Below are 20,911 nucleotides of genomic sequence, written 5' to 3' on the forward strand. Positions count from 1 at the left end.
AAAAATGGACATATTTTATTTTGAGGCACATGGGTGCACATAATAAGAGGCCCCTGGGTACTTCGCCATCCCTCAGTGGCAAACTGGCTTGACACTTCTCTCCTGCCCTGCCCTGCCCCACCCCCCTTGTCTCCACAGCACCAGCTACCTCTGAGGCTTTGATAGTCTGTTACAGAGAAGAAGTACTTTGCAACATTCCTTTTAGTTCTGGTACATTTAAGTGCCTGTTGAGCTTGAGGGGAAATTAAGAATGGAGGGAAAGTGTCCTGCATTTTTACAGGAATCAACATAATTATGCTGTGTCAGCAGGTAGTTTATAGGGGCGTCAGTTTCTGAAAGGAGAGACTCTGGCCTTTAATTATCCCAGTTGGTGTTCAGCTTTAGAAAGCCTGTGTACTTAGAGAGCATGTTAATTTAACCACTTTATAGTTGGCCATTCTAGAACCCAAACCCCCTCCCTAGAGGAAAAAAATTGAGAACCAAGTGATAAAAAGAGCATTTTTGTCTCTTTTCCTCAGAGTCTAGCTCTCCTTGAGCCTTTAGGTCAGCTTGTTAGCTCCTTGATTCATGGATCCATGTAGTAGACCTTCAAACAGTCCATGAATAGACAAGTTAAGTGATGGCCTCCCCCAAGGCCTCCTTGTTTTATGGGCTTCAGTTGTAGGGCTGAGAGATACCAATAGTAGACAAATTCAGGAGGTTGCACCACAGATGTGTGGCTGTGCCTCCTACCAGGTATGGGCCATTTTGGAGAGCCTGTTTCCTCCATGCCGGTCAAATTCAGCTTATCTAACCCCAACCCTGAAAAATGTGAAGGTAACACTATTTGTTCATTTTATAGAGGTAAATTGCCGTTTAAAGAAATGGAGCAGTTTGTCCAAAACTCTAAAAGTTGTTGACTCAAAGAAAATATTGCTCAGCTCACTCCAAAAGTGTACTGTGTCCGATGACCTGAGTTCAATCCCCGGAACCTATGTGGAAAAGAGTGTTAGTTCCTCCACGTTTTTCTTTGATCTCCACACACTTGTGGCATGTATATGCACAGATGGTTTCCCTGTACACACACTCTCTCTCACACACACAGAACACATATACCATAAATGTAAAAGAGCAGTGCATTGGTAGGTGCTGGCTCCAGGGGGTCTTGTCCTGTGTTCTTTTTCCTGGGCCTTGCTGCCTTGTCACACAAGCTGCCTTTGCCACTGGAGGAAACAAGACCCACAGGAATCAGATGTCGTCAAGCTCCATAGCCAGATCTGGTATTCTTCACTTTAGCAGATAGAAAGCCTGGGGGCCCCGGACGTGTAGGTGGTGTCTTGTATGCCAACCTTTAGGAAGACTGTAGACTCAGATACATGGCCCCGACAAGCCACGCATGGTTCCTCCATTGCCCTCTATGTATAAGTTCCCACATAAGATGGAGTTCGTTTTCTTCTTTCAAGATACTAACCTTTATTCAAGCTTTATTAAATTCTTAACTAGATTTTTCTCCTCATGTATTAATTGTACAAAATAATGGGTTTTATTATGATGTTTCCATGCATCCATGCCCTCTATTTTGATGACATTCATTCTACTTTTTCTTCGTCCTTCTTCCTGCTGACCCTTTTCTCAAATAGTCCTGCTTCTACTTAGGTGTTGCATATATTTTTCCCATATGTGAGAGAAAACTTTATTTATCTGACACAGGCTTGCTAAACCTAACAGGATGCTGAAATCTGTTTTCCTGCACAGAACATGATGTGTTCTTTTTTATGGCTGAACTCCATTGTGTAGCTATCCATTGCCTTTATCCTCATCCCGATGGGCACCTGGGCTGGTTCTGTAACTGGTTGTCATGAATAGCACTGTGACAAAGAAGAGAATAATCGTCTGTCTTGTGTACAGGCTGTGCCTCTTTGGAGAAATATACCCAGAAGCAGGATGATTAGGCTGTGTGGTCGTTAAAAATGAAATGTGTGTTTTATTTGTGTCATACAGGTAAACATTTACTATGGGTCCAGCACATTCTAAACACCTCACAAGCACTGAAACACTCATTTCTCAAGTAAGTGTAGAAAGTGGTACAAGAACAGAAGCACTTTTCCTCTCCATCACAGAGGTAGCAGGTTACATAGCTGCTCAAATCCAAACAAACTGGATTTGCAATTTCATCTATGAACTTGATTCTGGATGTTGTTTCCAGTAGTTCCAATACGGTCCCATGCCCTCTTAGGTGGGATGCTAAGACACAGAGGATCTTGAGTGAGAGAAACCTAGATTCAGACCCAGATTTCCATATTACTATGTCTGTGACTTGGGGCACAAGGATGCAGCACATGAACAAGGACCGTTCCTTCCTCTGGGCCATGGATCCTTATTCATCTTCGTAGGCTATGAGGAGGCTAAGACGAGGTAACACACATGTGCACCTTGCCCTCACAGCTGCCTGATAAGGGACAGTGCACATTTGTGGCTCTGGGGAAGCAACTTTGTGCAGCCTCGTGTAGCATTAGATTGGATACATGAATTTTAGACTATATAACCCTCTTCTCAGAACTTCTTTGCCTATCTGAAATCCGATTCTTAAAAGAAATGCCAAAACACAGTGCAGGGCACTGCAGAAAAGAAGCAGTTCTTGGAACACCTAAGAACTGAAATACAAGCCGGGCATGGTTACATATGCTTTTAATCTGAGCATTCTCAGAGGCAGGCAGATCTCTGTGAGTTCAAGGCCAGCCTAATCTATGTAGTGAGTTCTAGGATTGCTAGGACTGTGGAGAGAGGCCCTGGCTGGGGCTGGGGGACGGGGAAGGATTTGAACGCAGTATCTGCTGGGTAAAAGGCCTGCTGTTTAACTCAGGCCCATCCTGCTTCAGAAGCTGCTGCTGGGTGGTGGTTCTGTTCTTCCATTTAGCTGTCGTTTGCCAGCTCTGGTGACTTCACTTCTTGCTGCCTTTGGTTATATTTGTACCAAAGTAGGAATGAGAGTAAATCTCAGACAGCATGAAGGGGAAATGAAGCGATGTTGTATAAAGCTGTGTCTGGGGTAAACATACCCAGCAAACACCGACCCTGCTGTCCTTACAGTGTCTTTGGGAGTCGGGTTCCTCCCTCACCTCTCCTTCTCTTTCTCTATGCCTCCTCCCACTTTCTGTGTGTCTTGTCTCTTTATTGAAAGTGGCTTATGACATGATTTCTACCAACATTTTCCGTAGTCCACTGGCAGATAAACCACTCTGTTTCCCTGTTGGTGCTTCCTAGACGTCTGTTTGCTGTCTAACTGGCATTCTCAAATCTCTTGGGACCAGTATACATTTTTTGAAAAAATTTGTTGACTGGCTTGCCTGGTAATTTACCTCCTGTTCCTACATACATACAATTTAGTCATTTAATTATATCTGCAATGTCCTAAGTGTAACAAAAGTGATATTAATTGCAGTTTGAGTTTTTGCAATTCTAAAAATAAATCATAAATTTAGGTAGACTTTTAATTTCATTTGGGAGAAGGGGAATCAAATTCAAGCAGAGCCACTGACTATAAGTAACCTGTTTCATTTCACCAGGAAGAAGGCCTGTGGTACAGAGGCCTCCTCTTTCTGTAGCCTCCAGATGTGCTAGCAGCAGATAAAGAATCAGTGTGTACTATATAAAACCTCATGCCATGGGTTAGGAGAAGTGTCCATTATCTGTTAACAAAAATATATTACATTTTGTTTTGTCCAAATTAAAAAGCGAGTTAACTTAGATTGGAAGAAAAACAGCAATTTCTGACACTAGATGGTGCTAGGCATGGTGACCAGCTCCAGTGTTCCCAGAAAGGTAGAGATGCAGTCTGTCTACTTCCCGATCAGGAACAACAGAGGGTTCTAGATGCTGGATTCACCACCAGTCTCTCATTGGGTAGTTAAGTCCCTGAAGTTAGCTGCTTGCTCTCCAGCTCACAGAGAAGAGATGGAATAATAATGATGGTGCCTGGAACACTGTGCCGTTGCTTCAAGTACACTGAGTATAAATGCCACGCTTAGATTCTTAGACCTAGAGAGACCTAGTTCCCCACCAGGCTACATAGATAATATTTATTATTAAGTAATTACAAAGATAACCAGTGCAGATGGACAGAGTCTGGGGGCATGTAAACAAAACCTTCCTTGATAATGGTTGACTAGTGAATGTCGTGGTAGCTGTGTCTTGTCTTATGCTTTATGAAGCTTTATTTATGTGTAGTACACCTGGCTTTTATATGAATGCTGACATCCAAACTGCAATCCTCAGGGTTTCCCAGCAAGGTCTCCTAACATCTGAGCTCTCTCTAGCTTCATAAATTATATAGAAGTTTTTAAGTAACTTATTCTGTGTCACACAACTTCCACAGCCATTAGAGTATCTAATAGTGTTGGAATTCAAGAGTAGTATATACTTTTGGTGGTCAGTTTCTGTTTGAGACAAGCCAATGCACTCCCAGTCCACACTTGTGATGGTGTGCTACTGACCCCCAGGAACACAGGCAGCAGATGCCAGGCACATAGCATTAAGGGAACTCCTTATAGACTCTGGGCAGAATGTGATAAACTTTCTCCCAGGGTTGCTGTATTTGTAGTGCAGAAAGAACAGTTTGGAAGAAAAGTCCTTATTATCATCAGGTGTCTGTGACCTTACACAAGAAGATGTGACTATAAAGTCCAGGGGAACAGTCCGTTGAAACAACTAAGATCCAGCATACATCTGTAACCCTAGCACTTTAGAATGTGAAGACTGGAAGGTTAGAAGTTCAAGGTCATTGTTGGCTACTTGTGGAGTTTGAGATCAGCCTGGGCTACAAGAGACCTTATCTTAAAAAAGAAAAACCCATAAACTCAACCCTTCTTCCTAAAAGGTTGAGTTTTCAAAAACAAATACACAGAACCCCTAAATTGTAAGAAATGCTTTTCAGTTCTCAGTTTTAATGTTCTAACATAAGAAACATTTCTGGGAGCTGGAGAAGTGACCCAGTGATTAAGAGTACCTGCTTCTCTTCCAAAGGAATCAAGTTTGGTTCCCAGCAACAATGTCAGGGGTGCACAACCACCTATAACCCTTGTTCCATGTGATCTGACACCCTCTCCAGCCTCGGCTCTTACCTACACACAGATGGCATACATTCACACAAACATACAAATAGAATTGAAAATAAAATCTAAGAAATTAAGAGTTGTGGGGCAGTAGACCATACCAAGAAACTTGGTAACCAGGCCCCTGTCATATGACCACACTCCCTACATAGTAACTTGACCTACGGTCATGTAGATCAGAACAGAGTTCTCCATGCTTATGAGGTATCTAGAGGTCCTGAGGGTTTAGCCAACAAGAATTCCTTCCTGGACATTCCTTCCTGCAAAAGGTATTTAATCCCTGGTCCACCCCAAGGAGGGGGTATGCACCCATTTCCCATGATGAACAACCAATAAACAATTGCCAGTAAGCTAAGGACAATCACATATGATACCCCCCGCCCACCCCTTTCCTCAGCCCCCAGCTCCGGGCCCCTCATTACAGACCTGTGGACCCCAACCCTCCATCCAGACTCCTCTGCAGTTTCCAGCCGAGACTGGACACCCAGGAATTCCCAGCTTTGGCCTCCCACATCATAGGCTGTGCTTCCCCACCCTCTGATCTGTGTATCGGTGCTTCTGGTGAACCCATCACCTGAAATCGGACATAGAGTCAGTGCAATTAACATTCTGCATTTTGTCTGCCTGGCTGAGTTCCCATACCCCTGTAGCAAGATGGAACCTGGAGCTGAGTGCGGAGCCAAGCGCCTCCTGTTTTACCTGCCCAAGCAGTGCTCCCACACCCCAGTGCTGGCTGAAACTGGGAAAGCAAACTGTGTCTCCACTTAGTAAGTTTGTGTTCCTACGTAACCTTAGACAGTACCTCCTGCATTGAGTTCCTCTGAAGATCATCACCTAGGGGCTAAGTTCACAGACGAAGTTGGAGAGATTCAGGCTACAGGGTTGCAAACATGGTAGGCTTCTGGAATGGAGTGGGATGGTCTTCCCTTACTCTGGAATTGGGTTTGACAAACCTGTCCCGTGACAGAACAAATAGTTAATATGCCAGGTTTGTGAACCATATGATCTCCGTCACATCTGCTCTGACCTGCTGGAAACAACTGTGGATGACAGATAAGCGAACACATGACTTGTGTTCTGAGAAAACTTTATTCACCAAAGGAAACTGACAGTAGACTAGAATCAGCCCAGTGGTTGTAATTTGTAGACCATTGCTCCATACGAATGAGGGAAAAATACAGACGTCCTATTTTCCATTCTTTCACTGCTCGAGCAACAGTGGTAAAAAAAAAACATGCACAGTCCTCTCTAGCAAATTGACCTCATTTGTTCTGCCCACTCAGGGTAATATGTAGTTCTTACAAGCTTTGTGGAGTACAGAAAATATATAAATATACATACACATGTATGTATATATATATACACATACACACCCACACATATATATTCCTAAATTGTTTTATATACCAATAAATTCCTCAAAGTTTTGTACCCTCTGGTACAGCCTGTCCAACTGGTATGCTACCACATACAATTCTATATTTGAGAATTTCTTTTAATCCTTATATTTTATTTTCAGTAAATAATTTTTTAGTGTCTGGCTCAGTGCACATGTCTTGGATTATAATTACTGTGAGTTAGAATCACCATGTACAGAGATATAACTGTGGCTGTGTGGGCTGTGACATGTGGTACTGTGGCTTGAACAGAGCCCTGAGTAGTCTAGCTAGGCAAGCATGCTGCTACCACTGAGCTATAGTGCTAGACCCCAGTTTTATGCTGTTGGGAAAGAATTGAAACAGTGGCTCTATCACAGCTCTAAGTCCTCCTGGGCCGTTGTGAAGGTCCGGTGCCAGGTGATTTTCATGAGTAGGCTCTGAAAATTGAAGTCAGGTGTATTCCCACCCTGGGCTGGCTTGCTCTAGTTTGCAGAATTGGAAGCCTAACACTTTCACCTCTGTGCTGTTCATCTGATATTTAGACCCAGAGGGCATCATATGAAGTCAATCCCCATCCATTCGTTCATATAACACCCTGCCTCACTGGTGTGGGCTTGCTCTCTGTGCTGTTGTCTATTCCTGTAGGTCTCTTAAGGGTAAGAGCTGTTCAGTAACCCGGGTTGAATTAAGATCACATGGCCCCTGTGGTGAATTGTCTGTCTGTGTTACCTTCATCAGGAAGATGTCAGGTGGAAGTCCTTCAGGTGTGGGCATTTAGGCTAATGATTTTACAATTCAGAAAAGAATATGCCACAGGAGAGAGCTTTTTGGCAATCATGACAGGAATGTATCCCAAGATTTGCCTTTCACAGGGAGGTTTGAAGTCTTACACAGGCAGGAGGAGCTGAGTGACCAGAGCTCCAGGGAGAATTCATGGCTGGAAATATAGGGAGGGTTTAGGATCTCGGTTAAGAGCATATGTGTGTGTGTGTGTGTGTGTGTGTGTGTGTGTGTGTGTGTGTGTGTGTGTGTGTGTGTGTGTGTGTGTGTAAGTTAATCTGTAGCTATTGCACAATGAATTTAGCTTAGTGCAAACTAAAATTACTAACTGAAAATTTGCTTCATTGTTACAAACAAAATACAAAAACTACTGGTTTCTGATGAAATCGGATCGACCTTTTAAGGTCTTATAAATGATGGCTGGTTACTGCCAAGAGCAGAGAGTGTTTGCAGAGTACACACAGGCTGAATACCATCTTAAAAATACAGCTATGACTCAAGATGTTACTACAGCTGTTTGTCCTCACACATGATTATCAATAAGTTTCAAGAACAGTTGTCAAGGGAAAGGACAATTAGTGTTTTTACAGATTTCATATTAAAATATATGAGAGGCACTGATGTCTCAGTTTACTACTACAGAAAGGAAAGAAGAAATGACCAATGAACTGAGTAAATCATCCAGCTGACTGACAACTGAGCCTGGATTGACCCGGTGGTGGTGGTGGTGGTGGTGGTGGTGGTGGTGGTGGTGGTGGTGGTGGTGGTTGTTGTGGTGGTGGTGGTGGTGGTGGTGGTGGTATTTGATTGTTTTTATTTGTTTCTGAGACTGTGTAGCCCTGGCTGTCCTAGAACTCACTCTTGTAGATGAGAGCTCCTGCTGCCCCTGCCTCCTGAGTGTTGGGATTAAAGGCTTGTGCCACCATCACCCAGCTGGGCCTGGGTTTCTTGAAGGTTCAGCCACCAGAGTGCCAATTGTATTTTGACTCTCTTTAGACCATAAATTTATGTTGTTATAGAACAAAAGTCATTTATAGTGGGTCTTGAAATTGTTTTAGTGATTTATTTTGCCAAATGTTTTTATGAGCATTTTAATGAGACCTTGCTTTAGCAGATTGCAAAACCTACTTGCAGTTTGCCAAACCCCTTCCATTAGTGACATAGAAGTCTAAGTAGCACAGGAAAGGCTGCTAAAGTCGGATTTTCAGTAATCAGTAGAGTAGTGCTTGTGTTGAAAATTGAGATTTGATTTTAGGTGCAAAATCATTTTGTAAAGCCTGTGTGGAATTTCAGGAGGGGACAGGAGTAGTTAGTTCTTTGTAAGCTTTAGTAACTAAGCAGATGTTAGCCATGTTCACCCCTGCAAGCAAGTTTACACGTTTGCAAAACAGAGGTGAGACCTTTCCCTTGTAGCATTGATCTGGACATTGAATGCCTGCAGGAATGACCCTGGGAGAGACAGGCCTGCCATCCTACACATGAAGAAACAGAAACCAATTGGAAGTGGCCCAAGGATTCAACCCCAATCCCCTAGGTTTTAATCTTCCACCCCATGCCCTGGCTCCTGAGGTTGCTGGCTGACTCCCCAGGCTGCTCTTGCCAGCGAATTGTCTGTTCTTGCCACATGGATGGGTTCCCTGGCAGAGAAGGTGACCCATGAGCCACTCACTGTTCCTGGGGTTGGCATCATGAGTCTAAGCCTGCAGAGCTCAGCAAGTTCCACTGAGAAGCCACCCTGACAGTTCCATTGTGCACACAGCCCTGCTCCCCAGCCGCTGGGCCCCAGCTCACCGCCCTGTGTTCTTACAATAGTAAAACACCAGAAGCACAGTTTGGTGTGGGGAGCTTAGGCACTCTAACCCACTGAGGGCAAATCACTTCTGATGCCTGTGCTCATGTTAGCTTTGAGAAAAGTGGCCTTCTACTCCAGCCTTGCCTGCTTATTGCTTGACTGGTTTACTTTTCTGTTAGCTTTCACATGTTTGTCAGGTATGAGACCAAAAGAAGTGGGGGCAGGGTAAGTATGAATGTGACATGTCTGGGAGTCAACCCCTCTAAACAAACCCCCAGAGCACCTTTCCAAGGTGATGACCATAGATGAATGTACCCCATAGATTTAATGTCATTTTCTGCTCAGCAATGATAATTTATCCCTCCAAAATTGACACACGTCTTACTGTACACAGTAGCCCATGAGCTTAGCTTGTCCCTTCTGAAGGACATCTCCCTCCGTTTCCTCTCGGGGCATTAGTCCATGTCCTGTCTGTGTCTATCACAATGTCAAAGGACTTCCTTTGTCAAAAAATTGAGCTCTTCTAAAAATGTTAGTTTTGTTATTTTATAATTATTGTGTGTGTGTGTGTGTGTGTGTATGTATGTGTGTGTGTGTGTGTATACATAAGTGGAGGTACCCTCAGAGACCAGAATTGCCAGATCCCTGGTGCTAGAGATGTTGTGAGCTACCTGTCATGGATGTTAGGAATGAACTTGGATCCTATAGAAGAGTACTACATACTCCAAACTGCTGAGCCATCCAGCCCTATCTGTATTCTTGATTGTGTGGCATTCCTTATCATCATAAGAGATTGTCTGCCTTCAATCACATGGCATTCTCGATCAGGAGAGCTCTTCTGTTGAGATCTTGGATCCAGGCACATTAAGGTCTTCTTTAAAGAAGGGTGTATTTTAAATTGTGTGAAAAGTGTGTAGGCAAGGGATGGAGTATGTTACAGCTAGTCTAAGAAGGCGGCGTAAGATGGTGCCAGTCACATATACTGTGGAAGCAGAGGTACCTGTTTTCCAATCCTGTATGTGCTACTCCATAGGTACTCCATAGGTAAAACATCTTAGCATACCATGCCTCACAGGCTTCATCCATGTAACAGAAAGAATTTAGAGTGACAGCATGTATTTGGAGAAACTTTGTGAGGATCAAATCAGTCCAGGTACCTAAAGAAACTCATCAGCATTGTGCATGTAGAGAAGTTGTCGCTCCTATGAAGCAGAGAGAGTCAAAACGCGTGCCTCTTGTGGATGCTCACCAAGATGCTGCTTCACAGATCTTGAGAAAACACAGGAGGAAATCATGTCCCCATTTACTCTCTAGCTGTCTGGTCCCTTCTCTGCCCCTTTCCCCATCTGACTGCTCCAGAGAGTTCTTTCAAGCTGTGCTCTGATCTAGACCATAGGTCTTTGCCCTTGAGTCAGGATTAGCATTCACCTCTCCAGGAACAGAGGGTAGCTGTCATGGTTAGCCACATGATATAGGTGGCCCAACAGAGGCTACCAAGAACACACTGGTGAGACAGGAAGGAAAGTTCTGTTTGAACAGTACAACTGCGTTTACAAAACCACTGGCTCCTGAGTTTCCAGAACTGGAAGTATCCAGAACATTGTTCTGCCCTAGAATCGTTCCTCCAAGGAGAATGGGCACTGTCCAAGGAGCCTTAGAATTCTTCAGGCATTGCTTCTAGGTGCCGCTCTGTGGTTCCCGGCCTGCCTGGCCCACCAGTAGAAGTCCTCCTCCACACAGATAGCATGTAGGTTGGGTTCTGTTCATCTTCCCCCTTGTGTTTGCTGAAACTGGTCCTGTGTTAACTTCCAAAACGATCTGAGAAGAAAAAATAATCAGCTACAGGAATTTTCTAATTTCCAAAACGACCCTCAGTATTTTGTTGCCTTGCCCCCTGCCCCCAATTTTTTCTCTTTTCTTATAAAGACTTTAAATGTATCAAAATTAAATTAAATTAAAATCAGGAAAATAGGCTAGCCACCTTCGTAGCAAAGCTGATTGCTCACGGTGTGTGGATTGTTGTGTGAAACAGCAACTTGCAGAACTATATACAAATGGAGTCACGTGTTTAAAAACACATATCCGTGCATCTGGTGTGTTTGTAAAAGGCAGCAGAGGGTGTGGCGGGGGAAAGATTATGGACAGTGGCTGCCCTTTGGAGTGAGCTTAGAAGGAAGGGATTGTAGCTTATTGTTTTGTTCACAGAAATACAGTTTGTATTTTGCAGCATATTTCTTGTTTTTAAAATGCTCTTTAAAAATGAAGAAAAGGCAAATACCTGGGCTGGCTTCAGAAAACCCGGACTAAATAGTGTAGTATATAGAGGCAGGTTCTAGCCTGGCTGCTGGAATGTTCTCCCTGAGGGAGCTCAGACAGAACATGAGTTCATTTCAGGCACTTTGGCCCTGCATTGTACACACTGCTGGAGCCAGAGACTGGCTCCAGAGCATTCAAGTGGGCGGTTTCACTTTCCCTTTTCCATTCCTGCCCCTCTCCCTCCAGGGAGCCACAGGACCAGCCTCAACTTCCTAGGAACTGCCTGTGTTCATGAAGAAACACCATAACCACCCAATCCCAACTAGATGAAGGGGCCACTCCATGCCCTATACAGGTGAGGGCACTTGTCATCACCCCAGCCACCTCTACAGAGCTCCAGCTGTGCAGGGTGAATGTCTTGCCCACAGAGTTTGAGACAATAAAGAGTAAATTCCTCGTTGGTAGTCTGTGCCTTCTGTTCTGAGGGACCTTGGGCAAGTCCTCAGGTCTCTGCCTGTTTTCTCCTATGCTGATGTCCAGAGTTACAATTGCAAGGTACTTATGAAGTACCTTATAATGAGAGGGAAGCAGCTTCAGAAGTAGAAGGTGACCCACCAGGGAGGGACAGCACAGTGAGTGTTCCTAGCAGCTGCCCCAGCCATGAGCCACCATAGCCATCAGCCTATGTGAACTGACTTGACAGCTTTCCCAGAACAGTTCTTTCTTCACTTAGATGAGGGTCCTTCCTTCATCAGCATCTAAGTACTTCACAGCACACAAACACCCAGGGGCTCATCTGAGGATGATGGCCAGGACACATTCCTCAGTTCTACCTTTTGTGCAGTCGACTGTTGAGTAACCTTACTTCTCCTTTACCGCTGCAGTCAATCCTCTCAGTATTGGCCATCATAGTGAACATGTGGGCAGAAACAGCATCTGAATATGGAACCTGAGTTCACTCACCTCATTTTTATTCCATACCAAGTCAAGGGGTTTTTTGTGTTGTTCTTGTTTGCTTTTTGGTTTTGTTTTTTGTTTGTTTTTAGCATTCTAGTTTTCTGTCCTTGTACATTTAGATGCACTGTAAATGAATGCTGCATATGCATTTGTTCAGTACATGCAAGATGGTACACTACGGCCAGAACCCTCTGCCCTTAAAGTGAGAGGACGTACAAGATAGGAAGCAACAGATAACCACGGGCTAAGGCAGAAAGATGCATTTTAGCTCCTCCAGAGACTACGTGATCCCCTCAGGTTTCTTTGTAAACCCTCAGTGCCTGTAAGCTATCATACAGTCCCCTGTTGGAGAGCTGTGAAAGGGCGAGGACAGTTGATATTTTAGCTGAAAGATGAACAGAGACTTGGTGGAGAGGCAGTGTGGCTGAGCTAGAAGCAACTATGGATTTCCCAGAGAGGGAATTGGAAAGCAAAGGGGAGGCCTAAAGAAAACAAACAGAATAAGGAACAAGTTGTGGAGGTAAAGTTTGGGGCCCAGTTTAAGGAGCTGGAAGTAGAATGAATGTTCTCTCCCTTCCTTGGGCAGTGTGAAATTTTCACCCTTGTGAAAATCATGAGTGCTGTGTGTACCTGCTGTGGACTGCTGTGAGCCTTTCCCCAGAAAGGGCCCACATCACATTTCTCTGGGCTTTGGGTACATTTAAGGTTGGAGAATCCAACAAAGAGCAGGAAGCCGGGGGGCAGCTTGTACCTCAGTCAGCACAGAGAAGGTTCCTGACTCCGACTGCAGGGCCTTCAGATGGGAAGCACTGTCCAATCCTTGTACCACCAGGTAAACTGCCCAGCATCCTGATTTCTGACAGCATAGAACAGTTTCTGGTCTGCATTGGCTAGAACCATATGGGGCACACTCCCATTTTCATCCTTTGTGGCTGACTTCTCTCCTTCACCCTTGTTTATTACCCATCCCTGTCACTGCAGGTGTCTGACCTTGTTCTTTTATTCTTTGTGCACACGAAAGCCATTCAGTGCTCAGCTGGACAGTTCCATTTGTAACTTGCTTTAACTAGTGCTGCTGGGAGCTTCCGGATTTGTGTCCCAGTGAGTGACGGGCACATTCATTGGGACTATACCTCGTCTGAAATAATAATATACAAATATTTTGGTCGTAAGACTGCAAATGAAGTTCTTATTTCCATCAACTGGTTGACATAATCCATCAAAATGGAAGTCATATTCGCACTGACCTGCTGACATAACTTATCAGAGCTGTTTCAGGAAGATGGGCCTGCCGATGTGGTTTCAGTGTCCTCTCAGGCAGGCTGTGGGGAGAAAAGGGAACTGGTGATGTTCCAGGCCCTAATCCCACTCCTATCAGAGCAGCACTCTCAGGTCTGCTGGGTTAGCCCTGCCATTGTCAGGATCTCTGGGTCAAGCCCCGTTGTCTCATAGTTCAGAAAACTTGGAATAGGGTATCGGAGAACAAAGAAAGCCAAAGTTGCTGCCACTACCTCCCAAAAAATATTAAGCAAATCTTGGATGTTTTGTTGCTGGCTGGCACATGGAGATGGGAGCTCTGACGGAAAATGGCACCAGTACAGGCCAGCTGATCCCGTGAATATGAGAAAAGATGCTGATCTCAGAAACAGAACTACGGAAATGGTAGCTGTAGTGAAAGAAAGATCGTGCTGAATCATCTGAGTAATGTTCTGGGCTTACAGACAGCTGTGAGCCCAAAGACAGATGGGGCTCCTCAAAATCCCCTGGGAGTGGTGGGCTGTCAGCATGGGAAGCAGCACCAGAGCAGGTCTTCAAGAACAGCTGTGTTTAGAGAAGGAAGCAGGATAGGCTCTGTTTGAGACAGGAGACATACTGTCCTAGATTGCTTTCTATCGCTGTGATAAACACTTAACCCAGCAGTTCTCAACCCGAGGGTCACAACCCCAGGAGGTCAAATGACCATTTCACAGGGGTCACCTAAGACCATCAGAAAACACAGATATTTACAATCCGGCTCATAACAAGCAAAATTACAGTTATGAAGTATCAACAAAAACAACCATAAAACCATAATTTTATGGCTGAGGGTCACCACTACATAAGAGAACTACATTAAATTGAGTTTCAGCATTAGGAAAGATGAGAACCACTGTTCTAGGCATACGGCTTTCAAAGGAGGAGTGCACATTAGAATTCATGCAGCTTTCCCAGAATGCACCTGAGCCAAGTCCTATCCCAGGTACGCAGTTTCGAGGTGTAGGGTAAGATTAGTACTTGAGTGAATTGTAGCATTCACTCAAGTGACTCTGAAAGGCAGGCCTAGTAAGAATATATTCCTAGACACATGGTTGTAGGTTCTGTCTTTCATGTTACAATATCCCGTGGTATTTTATAAAGAAAAGTTAATTTAGGTCACAGTTCTGAAGCCTGAAAACATGATATTTTGTGTCTTCATGTGTGGCACCAGGTGAGATCATGACTATTATTTCACAGTAGCAGTGGTACATGCAGAGAGGTCACAGGAGGAGACAGGAAGGCAGGCTTGCTGCTACAACAGCCTGCTTTCAAGGGAAGTGCCAGGGTTTGTGAGAACTACATTATTCCCTTTCAAGGGAGGCATGCTTCTAATGACTTAGGGCTTTCACTAGATTCTACCTCACAGCGCTGCCACACTTCTTGCAGATGGTCCTCATAGGGGTCACACATAACAGTCTCCAAGCCAAGCAGAGGAGTATCCCTGTGAAATTACTGAAAGTGAGAAGACACTATATATTTAAGAAGGAAGCCCTGATAGGCTAGGAAATAATCTCTTGAGGCAAAAATAAATAAATAAATACATAAATACATAAATAGTTTAAAATCTGGAGCTTTTAAAAATTGTCTTCAATAAAATTTTTAGCATAAATTGCATGTTAATTCAAGATTTTCACACAAGCCTCCAAAAAAATAATTTAAATAAATTGGAGTAATTAATTGACCAGTATAGATAATATTTAAGAAAGCACTGTTTTATAAAGCCTCTTGATGGCAGTGTATCCAGCTTCCCAGAGTAAGCATCACCTCTGCTTCATGGGTATAGAAGTCTTGAGAGCATAAACACTGGGTGCACTTCAGAGTTGCAATGGGATTTCTTTCAGTGCACACAAGAAGTTATATAAAAGTGCTGTATTTTAACTTTGTACTTGTGGTTTGTAACGACCTGATTAGAACTAGAGCTAAATAGTTTCTATTAACCTCTTTGTCCAGTGGATGATCTGTTTGTGAAAGCATTCACTAGAGGAGGCCTTTGGTGATGAGACATGCTCCTGGTGTGAGAAGTCTTCTTTCTATACACTGAGTGCAAGCCTTCTCATGCTCACCTGTAGTGTATACTCCTGAAGTGTTTCATTAGTGTGTTTATGGGGGCCTTGTTCCTGATCAGTTCGTTAAACTCTGTACATGATTCCAAAATAATGTTGTTCCTCTTTGGCTTAGTTCGAGTTTTATTGCTGTAAAGAGACACCATGACCATGGTTAAACTCTTAAAAAGGAAAAAATTAAATTGTAGCTGGCTTACAGTTTCAGAGGTTGAGTTCATCATTATCATGGCAGGAAGCATAACATCGTGCAGGCAGAAGTGGTACTAGAGGAGCTCAGAGTTCTACATCTTTATCCTCAGCAAGAAACTGACACTGGATGTAGCTTGAACACAATAGTCCTCGAAGCCTGCCCCAACAGTGACATACTTCCTTCAAGGCCACACCTATTCCAACAAGGTCACACCTCCTAATAGTGCCACTCCCTTTGGGACAAGCATTCAAATGTGTGAGTCAATGGGGACCATAACCTATTCAAACCACCACACTCTTGTTTCCTGAATTATGAAGAAGACTTACAGAACAATCTATTCTTGCTACCCACGTCATAATAAATCAAACCATCCTGAACTTACTGTTTGTGTGTTATGCATCACATAAGCTATGTGCATATGGCACTATTCTTGAAGGAGACCATCAGATAGATAGATAGATAGATAGATAGATAGATAGATAGATAGATAGATAGATACATACATACATACATACATACATACATACATACATACATACATACATACATACATACATACATGAATGACTAGGCTGGAAGAAAGATACATGAAGCAGATATCAGCATTTGTGAAAACTTTCCACGTTGATACCATTTCATGCTACTATGCCAAGTAATTTCCAGTGCTTCAAATAGGTCAGGCCTGGAAAGTCCAGGGCTGACAGTAGCCATAGAAATTCTTTTCCAGATTTACAAAGAAGAATCTTCCACTCCATTCTATTTGAAAATTTTGTTTTTCAATTTCTTTAACCTGAGTGAAGAAATTTTACAGGGCAAATTGTGTATTGTTACCTCTGAACACTTAGTATCTTTTATCCACTATATGCACGTGTGTATGTACGTATATTCATGTGTGTTTACAGAAGTCCTGAACCATCTCCCCAGCTACTCTCCTGTGTCTGAAGTGATCCTTTGCAATAATTTGTCTAAATAAATCTTAGTTTTAAGTTCTGTACTTTATTTGAAGAAAATGTTTATACCTTTGAATTAATTTGTATTTCTTAGCAATTTTTTAAATGAATTGAAGACAGACTGACATCAGGTAAATTCTTCAGTTACTCTCTCCCTGTGTAGGGTGAGTTGGGAAAGATGATAGGCAAACCAGAAGTCAGTGTCAGGTGGATTCCTTGTCCATCTTCAGCTTTATTCTTTGAGACAGTCTCGCAGTGACTGCAGCCTCAAGCAGTCTGCCTAACCAGCAAGCGCTCCAGCCTTTTCTTGCACAGCAGTGCTCTCTTGATTGAGTCATCTCCCTAGCTCCTCTCCTGGTGTCTGAAGTGATCTATTGCAATAATTTATCATAAAAATACTATTTTTAAGTTCTGTACTTTATTTGAAGAAAATGTACATACCTTTACATTTGTATTTCTTAGCAGTCTCTTAAATGAATTGAAGACATGCTAAAATGTTTATGAAATTTGGTGAACCAAACAGCGCAAAAAGTGTTGATATCACTGTTGGATGGACCAGTCAAACCGTCAGTCCTGGTTCTGTGTCCCCTCAACATTGTTTTTCCCTAATTACATGGTATATATTTTTATTGTCACCTCAACTGCATTTCAGCATACTTAGATAAACTGAATATCACATTGAATAGAAACAGCTTATCACATATATGTTTATAATCAAATACAGTGTATGACAACCATAGTTATTAGTACAAATCTCTTTGCTTTGTAGCCAGTTTGATTCTAAAATCGACATAAAATATAACCATTAAGTGTTATTCTTTTTATATGCAGTTAACTCCAAATTCCCATTTTCTGGGGTAATATTCATTCTGTTTAAATGGTTTTGGAGAGTCAAATACAATTCCCCTCAACATTTTTATAAAGAAGTTGTTGCCAAGGTGATGACTTTGCCTTAAGACTTAGCATTCTAATCCTGTAAACACCAAGTCTGAACTAGAAGGGAACTGGGAACTCCTTGCATTTTCAGCCTCCTACCCTTTGTTCATAAACACTTAGGTTCCATGAAGCTCATAACAGGCAACTTACTCACAGAGGTAAATGAATAGAGTTTATCTTTCTGGTCACTGCAGGAGTTCCAGACAGTTCTGTTTCTCAAGTCTAGCATGTTTGAAAGGAAGATGAATGTATGCTTCTTGCTGTAGGTTCCCAGGGAGAAGGCAAGTCAAGGTGCGATAAAAATAAAACACCCTCTTCTTCCAGCTTTAGCATGTTCTGGGCTTCTAAACCGTGGCATTGGGCGGTACATTTTTTATGGCAGTTTCTACAAAATGATGCACCTAGATGTGTATGACCCAGAACTGAGCACTGTGTGAAGTGGGCAGAGAGCTTAGATCCTGGATTGTAATTTCATCTGTGCTTCCTTAGAAGGCAAATCTTTGCATTGTGGGCACTGGGTATACATTGAGTCATGATCTGGAAGAGAACATGAGATGATCAGAATGTGCCTCTCAGTCATTCTTGACACATCTCACCTGATAATGTTAATAGTTACCATGTAATATATAATGTGTGCTTAGAATCTTAGTTTTAACTTTCTATTCTTTACATTTTTCAACATACACTAAAGTACAACAAACCCCATGCAACTTAATTGTTCACAGGCTTCCACAGCCCGCAGATGACTCATGGCCAATCCTGTTGATGGACTGCTACTGTCATTGTAGCAGAACTTGGACTGTATGTATAAGTACAACTAGAGAGTTTGTTCTCATTTGCCTCTGGTAGGCTTTGCTCGTTATACTTAAGAGATTTGTGTGTGTGTGTTACATGTACCAAGACTCCTTAACTGGAGCTGGAGAGATGGCTTGATGCTTAAGAGCACTTCTGTTCTTCCAGAGGACCTGAGTTCAGCCCCTGAAACCCACATTAGGCAGTTCACAAAGTTCAGTTCATGGCTGTCTGTAACTCCAGCTCCAAGGGGACCCAGTGTCTATTCCAGAAGAACCTTAATGACTCTGGCCTCCAAGGGTACCTACACTCATGCACATACACCTACATATAACCAAAAACAATAAAAGTAAATCTTTTAAAACAATAAGCTAAAAACAAAGAATCCCTTATCTGAAGCCGGAAGGCCAGTGGTTAAAGCACTTTTCAGACAAAGAAAAAGACTGGAGTTGAGAACCTATGTCAATGCTGGCTGCATGTGGTCGTCCACCTATAGCTCCAGCCTCATGGGAAGAAGAGTCAGGATGCCCAGAGTAAGCTGCCCTTTGAGGCTAGCCACATCAGGCACTTGTGTTGCATCCTGAGAACAAGTTAGCCAGTGTAAGTACTATCAAAGCATGCTCCATTTTCCAAAATCAAACCACACCTGCACTCGTGCATGAGTGACACTAAATCCTCCTAGAATTTCTGTCACTGTCAGGAGGGACATTTTGGAATGTCTTCCTCTTATATGCTTTCTGAGTTTGTTTTTAACTATGGATCCTTCCATGGCTTTAGCTGCCTCCTGGAAGCATGCCCTCTCCTCTCCCTGGCTTTTGTGACACTGTTGCCCCTTGTCTACTCCTCTGAAGATGTCCTGCTTTTACCCTGGGCTGAAGATGAGACACCCAGATGAACTCTAGTATTTTCCTCTGAAGTGCCTGGAAGTCAGACGCTGTCTGTCAGAGCGTCCTGGCTCAACAACAAGAATGGAATCTTACTCAGTTTTTAATCTCCTGCATCCAGGCCTTTGCGCAGTCACATTTGTTTGTTTGAAGCACCGACGGCTGATAGGGATGTTGATTGCAGTGACGGGGGAGATGTAGATAACCCTGTGTGGTTTTCTCATGTGGGCTATTTTCTTTGTGTTTCTGATTGATCATTATGTCCTCTGAGGTAGCGCGTGCTCTCTCTCTCTCTCTCTCTCTCTCTCTCTCTCTCTCTCTCTCTCATCATCTTGTTTTACAGAAAATCTGGGAGTTTATGAAGATTAAATATCTTAACATCATTCTGCACTGGATGGCAGGGCTGAGATTTGAACCTAGTTTCATTTGACTGTCAAACCTTATCATATTCGCTGCCCCTGAACTTTCCTTGAAAACAGTCTGCTCTGGCTGTCACTTGTCTCCCTGTTGGAACTTGCCTACCCCTTTCCCCATCAGCTCCCTGAGGCCTGACACTTGTGCCAGGAAACCTTTGGTGGCCCCATTTCTCTAAGAAAATCACTCTAGGCTATGCTCTGCTCTTCTTGCCAGGAACCATTTTGAAATCTATACCCCTCTTCATCTCTACCTGGAGTACCAGTGCTTCGAGGGCTGATTCGTTTCAATCACCTGTACGTTGAGCCTACCCCAGCCCTCGCTGGCCACTCCTTTCTCCAAGTTCCTAACTCCTGCCTTCTGACATTCATTGTCCCACTTACATTCCTCCCCGGGTCCATCCTGGTGGAAGCATAAGCCACCAATCCAGCCCACATGCACTGTTGGTCATGCTCAGTGCCCGCTGGTAGTTGTCAGTGTCACTGAACTACATAGTCTACTCAGGCCCTCCCTGGAAGGCTGTTCCTTGTTAACCATTTATCCTGTCCCTTCAAAGCAAAGCAGTGGCTTCATGTTCTCTGTAATCCAAAATGGATACTGCAGAGTCTTTTTGCCGTATTTCCATTCTTTGGGTATATGTTGGGTTTGTGTGGATGCTCTCTGCAAAGGCAAGCCCCTGTATGGTTAGCCATGATAGAAGGCATGCCCTTGGCTTCATGTGGATCACATGCTAGGTCTTAAGGCTAGAATCCTACTTTGCCTCTTTTGCATTGTCATGGCAAAGAATAGGAGTAGAATAGCTACGCTGTAGGTAACATCTAGGGTAGGTAGGAAGTCTGCTTAGAAACACCCTTCAGCTCTGCTAAGCCAAGGAGGTAACAGAAGGATGAGCTCCTAGATCCCTAGGGAAAGCTGATGGGGACAACACTTACTTGGTCAGGTAGATGCAAAGAAAAGTTTCGGAGTTCAGGTATGGAAATAGTAACAGACCTTTCTCACAGGTCTTGTAAGTCAGTCCCCAGCCTGAGGAAATGGGCGATTCTGCATCCTTCCTTAATCAGACTTCTCTCAAATCCTTGCCACCTTTTAAGCTTGCTTGTAGGCTACGCATGGTTGTGCTTCTGAGGACAGG

At 43.4% G+C, this 20,911-nt stretch overlaps 1 protein-coding gene across 13 annotated transcripts in view; it reads left to right on the forward strand.

The window, feature by feature from the left end:
• The window catches only part of Gng12 (G protein subunit gamma 12), a 123,437-nt gene that overhangs the window by 84,938 nt on the left and 17,588 nt on the right, over positions 1-20,911 (forward strand). The window contains exon 1 of one of the 13 annotated variants that reach the window (XM_087655538.1): positions 18,414-18,490. The exons of the other annotated variants lie outside the window; for them this stretch is intronic. The gene's annotated coding sequence lies outside the window, so the exon portion shown is untranslated. Of the gene's footprint in view, positions 1-18,413; positions 18,491-20,911 lie in introns of those variants that run through there. 13 annotated transcript variants of the gene reach the window in all.

The sequence above is a fragment of the Rattus norvegicus genome, chromosome 4 (assembly GCF_021556685.1).
Source record: "Rattus norvegicus strain SHRSP/BbbUtx chromosome 4, alternate assembly SHRSP_T2T, whole genome shotgun sequence".
Lineage (NCBI taxonomy): Eukaryota > Metazoa > Chordata > Mammalia > Rodentia > Muridae > Rattus > Rattus norvegicus.